This window comes from Taudactylus pleione, unplaced genomic scaffold (genome assembly GCF_031769625.1).
Source record: "Taudactylus pleione unplaced genomic scaffold, aTauple2 ptg000462l, whole genome shotgun sequence".
Taxonomy (NCBI): Eukaryota; Metazoa; Chordata; class Amphibia; order Anura; family Myobatrachidae; genus Taudactylus; species Taudactylus pleione.
This window is the reverse complement of record NW_028284864.1, coordinates 410,474-419,009: the sequence shown is the minus strand read 5'-3', so window position 1 is coordinate 419,009 and position 8,536 is coordinate 410,474.

Genomic DNA, 8,536 nt, shown 5'->3' with positions numbered 1-8,536 from the left:
AGCCTATTTCCTATGGGCTGTGCACTGTTTGAACCCTTACTCCAAATTGCTCCCTTTTCTCTGCCCATTCCTTATATTTCTGACAATCCCTTTTCATGTGACCTGCTTTATGACAGAAGAAACATAACCCTCTCCTTTTTGCTTCTTCAGGTGATACTTTCCTATTATCTCTGGTCTGTCTAGGCTTTGGTTCATTATAGGGACCATCCTGCATCAAATGAACTATCACTCTTGGAACCTAACCTCTCTCTCTTACTTTCCTTTTCTTTTCTTCTTCCTGGTCTTCTATAGCTCTTAATACATCCAGTACAGCTGGAAGTGTCATAGTACCTGCTTCTGGTCTCTTTTGGTATAGTTCCACCCACAAATTTTCAAGTAAGCCTCCCAAAAAAGCAGTTCTAAGCAACCACTCATGGGTAGGATTATTATCTTGGAATCCCCTATCTAAGTGTGACTGGTGTGTTTGATCATAATAATCCTTTACTGACTCCCATTCTCTGCTTGCCTTCAGGCACAGCAGGCATACGCTGCTGTTGCTGCTCACACCACCTTCTTAACCTAGTAACAAAGAGTGTCCCTGACTCAGGAGTTTTTCTGTTATCTGCACCTGGGATTCCCACTACTCCTGCTTCACCTATTGGCAGAGCTAGTATTTCTGTCAGGCTGCCTGGTCCCACTGTCATCCTACATATTTCCTCCAAATCTGCCCAAGTAGCTCCCCAAATAGCTACTAATCTCTCCACATATCTGTGAAGGGCCATTGGATTCTTTCTGGTGTCTGGGGCTTTATTTACAATATCATTCATCTCTGCTGCTGTCCAGGGTCTATACTGATTTTGGGTTCTCACTCTTATAACTGCTGCATTCTGGGGGTTTGGTTCAAACACCTCATTTGTAGTTACAGGATAAGCCTCTACAGATGTGTTTTGCTATGGGGGTGGACCTGTCCCTTTCTGAAAATACATCTGTTCACCCCCACAGTGTTCACAGCCGCAAGGTTCATCATTATTGCCTGTGGCTTGCTTCTTGCACACCCGTGTCCTGTGTCTGTTTTTATTAAACATCCAAGGCATTAAGCTACCTGCCCACCCTTGTATGGGAATGGGGCTGAAATTTCCTCCTGCATAAGGCAGTGGAGGAACTGGTGGCGTAACTGGTGATAAGTGTGGAGGTGATGGATAATGAGGTGATCAGGTTAAGCCTTGTTGATCACAGGGTTCCCCTGGCCAGAGCACTTGATTCCCACAAAATGGACATTAGTGTTGGCATTAGGTCGACATTTACCACATCCTGGGCATTTCCTGCCATCCCTTACTGGTGTGGTAAATGGAGCCAAACTTTTGTACTTTGGGCTTAAATCAGGGGCTGTTGGTGATGCCTGTTGATTTACAAAAGGGATCACTGGGACAGGCCTCACAATATGTGGACCACAATCTTCCATAAACTCAGTGTCTTGTGTTACCTCCTGTTCTTTATGTATTTCTTTGGCTACCTTTAACCAAGCCTGTACTTGTTTGCCTATTTTCTTACACTCTATCCAAGCCTTGTTTTCTTTTGCAAAGGTTTCCCATCTTACAGGATCTAGGGAACCCACACTGGGCATCCCTGCTTTCTGTAGTATCTTTTGAATATCTTTAAGTGCACTTTTCCCCTCCCTGGATTCGACTAGATCCACAGCAGCACATGGTAATTCTTTTACCATGCATTTACTGCCCTGAGCCCCCATTGTGGGGTTTTTAAGCTCCTAGTCTTTCCTGAATCCCCTGAGGAATCTTTATTTTATTCAAAAGAACAGTCGCTACTTATTCTGCGTTCCTACTGGGTAACCATACAACAATACCTGTCTTATCAGCTTCAAATACCTACCAGCTGGCAACCCCCTAATAACTAGACAAGCTACTACTGAACTATCCCTGCACAAATTACTGGCTAGCTAATTTATTAGTCCAGCCCAGTCCTTATCTATCCTGGTAGCCAAATATGTTAACACCCTTTGAGACAAATATATACCACAGAGATCCTCTGATTTATTACAGCTATTAAATCGGGACTTATAAATGATCTGGTTTTCTGTAATACCACTACACAAGTACACCCCTCAAACTTTAGTTATATGTGGTTCATATATCAGACTCTGGAGACCTGTTATCCCTGTCCTTAAAGAGACAATACAGTATTCCCAATGTCACTATAACACTCCCACAGATTATGACCCACTGTTCTAATCCTTCTGGCATGCTACACAGATGAATAACATGTACATCCCTTCAGCCCCAGGCGCCCCTAGGGGTTCCAATGAGGAAACTTGAAGGACCCTATCCCGAATCAATGGGCACCTTTCTCTGCACTCCTAAACACTTTTACCGTGTTTAGGCGCTAGGTGTCACTTTTTACAGCTACTATGAGAGCAAGGAGATCAGTGAATGTCTCAACCCAGGGATCACACGTCTCAAACGACAGAACAAGCCTCTAATAGCAGGTGAGAGGTGCAGTCTTTGGTTGATTATTTAAAGATCTGGTTCCTTTATATACATCTCACAGTTAGCACACATACAATCACACTCCTTTCACTCACTTCAAGACAAGACAACTTATACTTTAAAAGAGCAGGTTTGGCATACAATATATTCATAGATCCCCGATTAGCCCATCCATACTGAACCCCACAATACTAATCAGGAAGCGCAGAAGAGAGCATTGAAAAGCGCAAATGCGCATTTGTTTTTCAATACTCACCCGGGTTTTGCTTCTGCAGTTCCAAATTTTCAAGTATCCGTCAGTATAGACAGGCAGTTGGGGATCCCGGACGTTTGCCCCCACAAAATGTTAGGGTGATGAGGCTTCCTACCCCTGGATCACGGTATGCAAAACACTACTCCTGTTCTTAATTTTCATTCAAGCCGGCTGGGGAGATGATGAAAACTCAACACACACTGTGGTGAATCCACTCAGCTCTCAGAGGCACATCCTCTTTGAGCTGTCTTTCAGAAAACTGCTGTCTCAAACATTTGCAAAAAATTGTTTGACAGAATAGAATACATATGATTGATTTCACAAGTACATAGGATGTATCAATGCATCTTCAGTATGTCTTTTTTTTCACAGTGTCCAGACTTGGTATCCTATTCTGGGATCCTTCAGCTGCTGCTGTCTTGTAACATGCTAGTTCAGTATAATGCTGGCTTGATCTCATGATATTTGTGTAAAGGAAAATGGCTTTTTCTGATAAATCATACAGTATGTTTTAAATAAACACTATAAATTATTATAGACTCTCACAAAGCCAGCGAGGGAGAAGGTGATAATCCACAATGGTCTTACCAGAGGCGTCACTACCCACCAAGCGCTGGAGGGAGTGATTGGTCAAGATCTAGAAAAACAAAATAGTCGGTTGTGTCCAAAACCTGCAAGAAGTAGTCGGGCCAACATCTCAAGAGCCACAACCACAGAGTCAACCAAAAGTGTATTACAGCTTTTCCAATGTGGTCCCCTGCAGTCAACAAGGGTCGAGTGCAGCTAAACATATAGAAGACAGAGAAAGTTACAGACTCACCCATAGCAGACAGGTTGGGTGACAATTTCAATGTGTGTTGGTACAGTGATATATTTAAAATGTAGCACAAATATGTCATGTTACTATGGATTATTATTGTTGACGTTATGCATGTAAAGTACAGAAATTGACGAAGAGTTCCAGATTAATAAAATAGACGTTGTTATATTCATTGTGTCATTTATTGTGTTGGGGTTTGTGCACTACATGCCTCTCTGCTGTGGCATGGAAAACCAGAAACAACAAGTACTATTAGAACTGAGAGAAAGTTCACACTACAGATTCTAAACCATTTTAGGGATGTTGCACGTGGGAATAAGGATTCTGCTACCAATATATAGTAAATTATTGTGAATACATTATGCACTCTAGAGTGAGGAGGTTTGCAACCTCCATGCATCAATCACCGCATAATGGAAGCAAAAAAAGGAATGCCATTTCTGTGATATTGGGAGGAAGATGGAGTGGAGTATATCTATCAAGGCAAGGGTCATTTAGTGAGTTGAAATACTCACCTATTATAAGATTAGGAGGTTAGATATTTATTTATTTTGTATTAAAAATTTGGTTGGTTCGGGGGCATGTAAATTAAGAATTGTAAAATTCTCAACCTGAATTTTCACATGAATAAAAAGGTAATGACCCTCTGGATCCGCTATTGTTTCTGTAATAGCTGTAACAGTGTTAGGGGAACAGGTACCATCTCCTGGTGTAGATGGCAGGATGCAGCAGCTGAGAGATCACACAACAGTCCGTTATGGTGGGTACACACTGCGATTTTAATGAAAGATCAAGCGATTACGATATCGTAATCGTTTGATCGTTCAAACATCGCTCAACACAATGTCAAAAACGACCAGCGATGCGCGCTCCCGCTGGTCGTTTTCGACATTGTTCATCGCGGCTACATGCATCACGATTAGGACGATATCGTTATCGTTTAATCGCTCGGCATGTAGTACATGTTTATTGCAAAACGTTCAAACGATAACTATGGTGCCGCGTGGGGAGCCAGACACACCCTTTCTGGTAGTGCAAGAAGAAGGAAGTTTGTTGCGTGTGGTCCTGCCAAAAAAAAACGGTAAGTAAAGTCCCCCACTGTCCACCAATGTTTTTGGGGTCATTATTAGAGAGGCATAAGGGGCAGCAGAAGTACTGGGGTCATTGCAGCAGCAAAGGGGACTCTGCATAAGGGGCTTCAAACCTTTTGGGGGCATTGCACAGCAGGGGCTGCAGTAATACTGGGGGCATTGCACAGCATGTGGGGGGGCAGCATTACTACAGGGCCATTGCATAGCATGGGGGGGGCAGCATTACTATGGGGGACATTGCACAGCATAGGAGGGGGGGTTGCAGTAATACTGGGGGCATTGCACAGCATGTGGGGGGGCAGCATTACTACAGGGCCATTGCACAGCATGGGGGGCAGCATTACTATGGGGGCATTGCACAGCATAGGAGGGGGGGCTGCAGTAATACTGGGGACATTGTACAGCATGTGGGGGGGGCAGCATTACTACAGGGCCATTGCACAGCATGGGGGGGCAGCATTACTACTGGGGGCATTGCACAGCATAGGGGGCTGCAATAATATTGGGGGCATTGCACAGCATGTAGGGGGGTAGCATTACTACTGGGAGCATTGCACAGCATAGGAGGGGGGGGCTCCCTTACTACTGGGGGCATTGCACAGCATGTAGGTGGGGCAGCATTACTACTGGGGGCATTGCACAGCATGTAGGGGGCAGCATTACTACTGGGGGCATTGCACAGCATGTAGGGGGGCAGCATTACTACTGGGGGCATTGCACAGCATAGGGGGGCAGCATTACTACTGGGGGCATTGTACAGCATGTAGGGGGGCAGCATTACTACTGGGGGGCATTGCACAGCATAGGGGGGCAGCATTACTACTGGGGGCATTGCACAGCATAGGAGGGGGGGCTGCAGTAATACTGGGGCATTGCACAGCATGTGGGGGGCAGCATCACTACTGGGGGCATATGTTTAAGTTGTGTCTTAAAAAATTAATATTTCTTTTTTTTTATTATACAATTTACTGTGAGTTTTTTCTTAAAATTTATTTATTCAAAATTTTGAAAAATCAAAATGTAGTCTCGTTTTTAAAATAGAAATAAGTCGGGAAGCCAATGGTTGGAATGCCAACAATCGCCTTTCCAACTGTTTAAACCCTGCAGTGGATAAATGGCAGGCGTCGTAATCCCGATGCCTGACTTTAAACCTACGCATGAGTCCAGACGCATGGTATCCCGGTCACTGCTAAGCCAGGCAGGGATAGTTGTGGGGGGGGAATGCTTGGTTAAGGGTTCCTGGGGGGAGGGGGGTTGGGGTCTTAGAGCACCGCCCTGGGAGGTATAGGGTAAGGCTAGGGAAAGGGGAGCTTCAGGTTAGGCACCCTAAACGAATGGTAAGGTGGGGTAATTGTAAAGGGTTTCTTACTAGTACAGGTTGAGTCTCCCATATCCAAAATGCTTGGGACCAGGGGTATTTTGGATATCAGAATATTCCGTATTTTGGAATAATTGCATATTATAATGAAATGTCTTGGAAATGGGACCCAAATATACACACAGAATGCATTTATGTGTTATATACACCTTATACACACAGCCTGCAGGTCATATTAGACAATATTTTTTATAATTTTGTGCATCAAAAAAAGTTTGTGTACATACATGAAATTCATTTATGTTTCATATACACCTTATACACACAGCCTGAAGGTTATTTTATACAATCTTTTTAATAATTTGTGCCTTAGACAAAGTTTATGTACATTAAACCATCAAAAATCAAAGGTTTCATCTCAGTCAAGCTGAAAATATTCCGTATTTCGGAATATTTGGATATGGGAGACTCAACCTGTATAAGCATTTGACCTTTTATTCCTTGTTGTTTTGGATTTTTTATGATTTATGCCACCTGAAGTGCGGGAGTGGGTCATTTATGTTGAATTTAATTTAAGCATGTGTTAATCATAAAATTAATTATGTAATATATTTTATTGGCATTTATTAGCATTATTTGGACCAGAGAGTTTTATATTTGCCAGGTTTGTGAGTAATTATTGTTTAAAAAAAATTTTTATTAAAAAATACTTGCCTTTTTATTACAGCATTAATTTTTTTAATTTTCATATTGTTGATTTTATTTTATTTTTTTACATTTATTTTAAGTTACTGCTGGCGGTAGAGGATCCTGACCCGGTGTCCTGCGAGCCCCAACAAGTGGAAGTCCCTGTGCGTGTGCCTGAGACGCGATCCAAGGCCCCCGCTAAGAAGCGGAAAGGGACAAGCCACGCTTCCACTTCGGGAACATCAAGGAGTGATAAGTTTCTAAAACATGCGGAGGAGGTTCTTTCCAAACCCCCGGATGATTTGGCCTAAGTCTCGCCAATGAAATGCTGACCATTCCTCCGGAACAGGTCAAGCCTTTCAAGCGTCTGGTCTATAAGGCTTTGGTACATGCTATTGAGGGGGACTTGAGTATGGCTAGTACCATTGTCTTAAATAACAGGCAGCCGCCCAACCCAACGGCCTCATCAGGCAACAGGCAACTTCACCGCCCCAGAAGAAACTTTCGCGGATCCACAAAATGAAAACCCTTCTCCGTTACAGTCCCACCTCTTTTCTTTGTCGCGTACCCCCTCGCCCCCTACTACCTTTCCCAGTACTTCAGCCAGTGGTGTTCACTCAGCACTGGGCAGTGCTCGCACCACTATATTTGGCGATGATGAGTTTTTAAATTTGTAATTTGTTAAAATTTTGCGGTTTTTTTCCATTTTTTAAAAACTTATCACTCCCTGTCTTGATTTGGTTCTTTGTTTCATGGTGGACTGTAGCATGGTCGTAGTACAATAGCGATGGCTATTCCACCTCATCTGCCCTTGGTTTCTTGTTCTTTGTGATTCTAAAGTATTTTTTGTGTTCCCTCAAAAACGGTGCCCAGATCCTGGATTCTGAGCTTGCAATGTTCACATCAGGAATATTGTTCTGTACTGTATGGTGTAGTTTTCAAATGCCTTATTTTTCACATTCTATTTGTGTAATCTTGTCTCCAGGGGCACTTAAAGTCTTGTTTAGACTCAATGAATCCTGTCCAAAAAGTAAAAAAATTTTTTTTTACTAAAGTAAAAAATCAGTGTGGCCTCTTTTTTAACGGCTTATTATAATTGATATTTAATAATGTGTTATTTAGGGTACTTAGGCTTATTGGACACATAGATATTTATATATTAAATAAGTGTATGATTAGGTGTATTTTTGGTTTTTCCTTTGACATTTAACAACTGTGTACTAAAGAAGTTAAACATGCCAGTAGTAGTTGTATTTTTTTTTACTTGACTGGTAAAGAATTTTTAATTTACATAAATTTTTACACAGACACAATTAGATTACCTATATAATATAATGTAGATTTGTTAACACCTTACAGTACCAAATCTCCCATCTACTGTGTAACTCACACACTTCACTTTATACTTTATGCCTCATAATGGAGCTTGTTCAGACCCGGTCATTAGCTCTACGAGCTTGCAATCGGGTGGATGTTGCTCCAATGCGCATGCGTACAAAAGGAGCCGGCTCCGTCGTGCACATGTGCGAAACCAGGCTAACGACGGGTGATCCGTTGTTAGGGGTCTCGTAGCTGACGGGGCGAGCTGTCGATGTTGAGTGACAGCTCGCTCCGTTTGCTGGGTGGTATGGGGGCGTGCCTGGCCAAACGGCGGCATTCCTGCCAGAACGATTGCCGTTTGGGGGCGGCCCCACTGACATCATCAGTGATGTCAGTGGGGAGCTTCCTGCTCTGGAGCTTAAGGTTCATGAGACCCTACCTTAGGGTGTCGTCATTAGCCCCAATGGTCGCGATGGTCTTGACCATTGCAACCATCACCATTAGCGGCCATTACAGCGGTGGGTGTTGACCCACAGCCTAACCACCGACATGGAGGCGGCCGTTCAG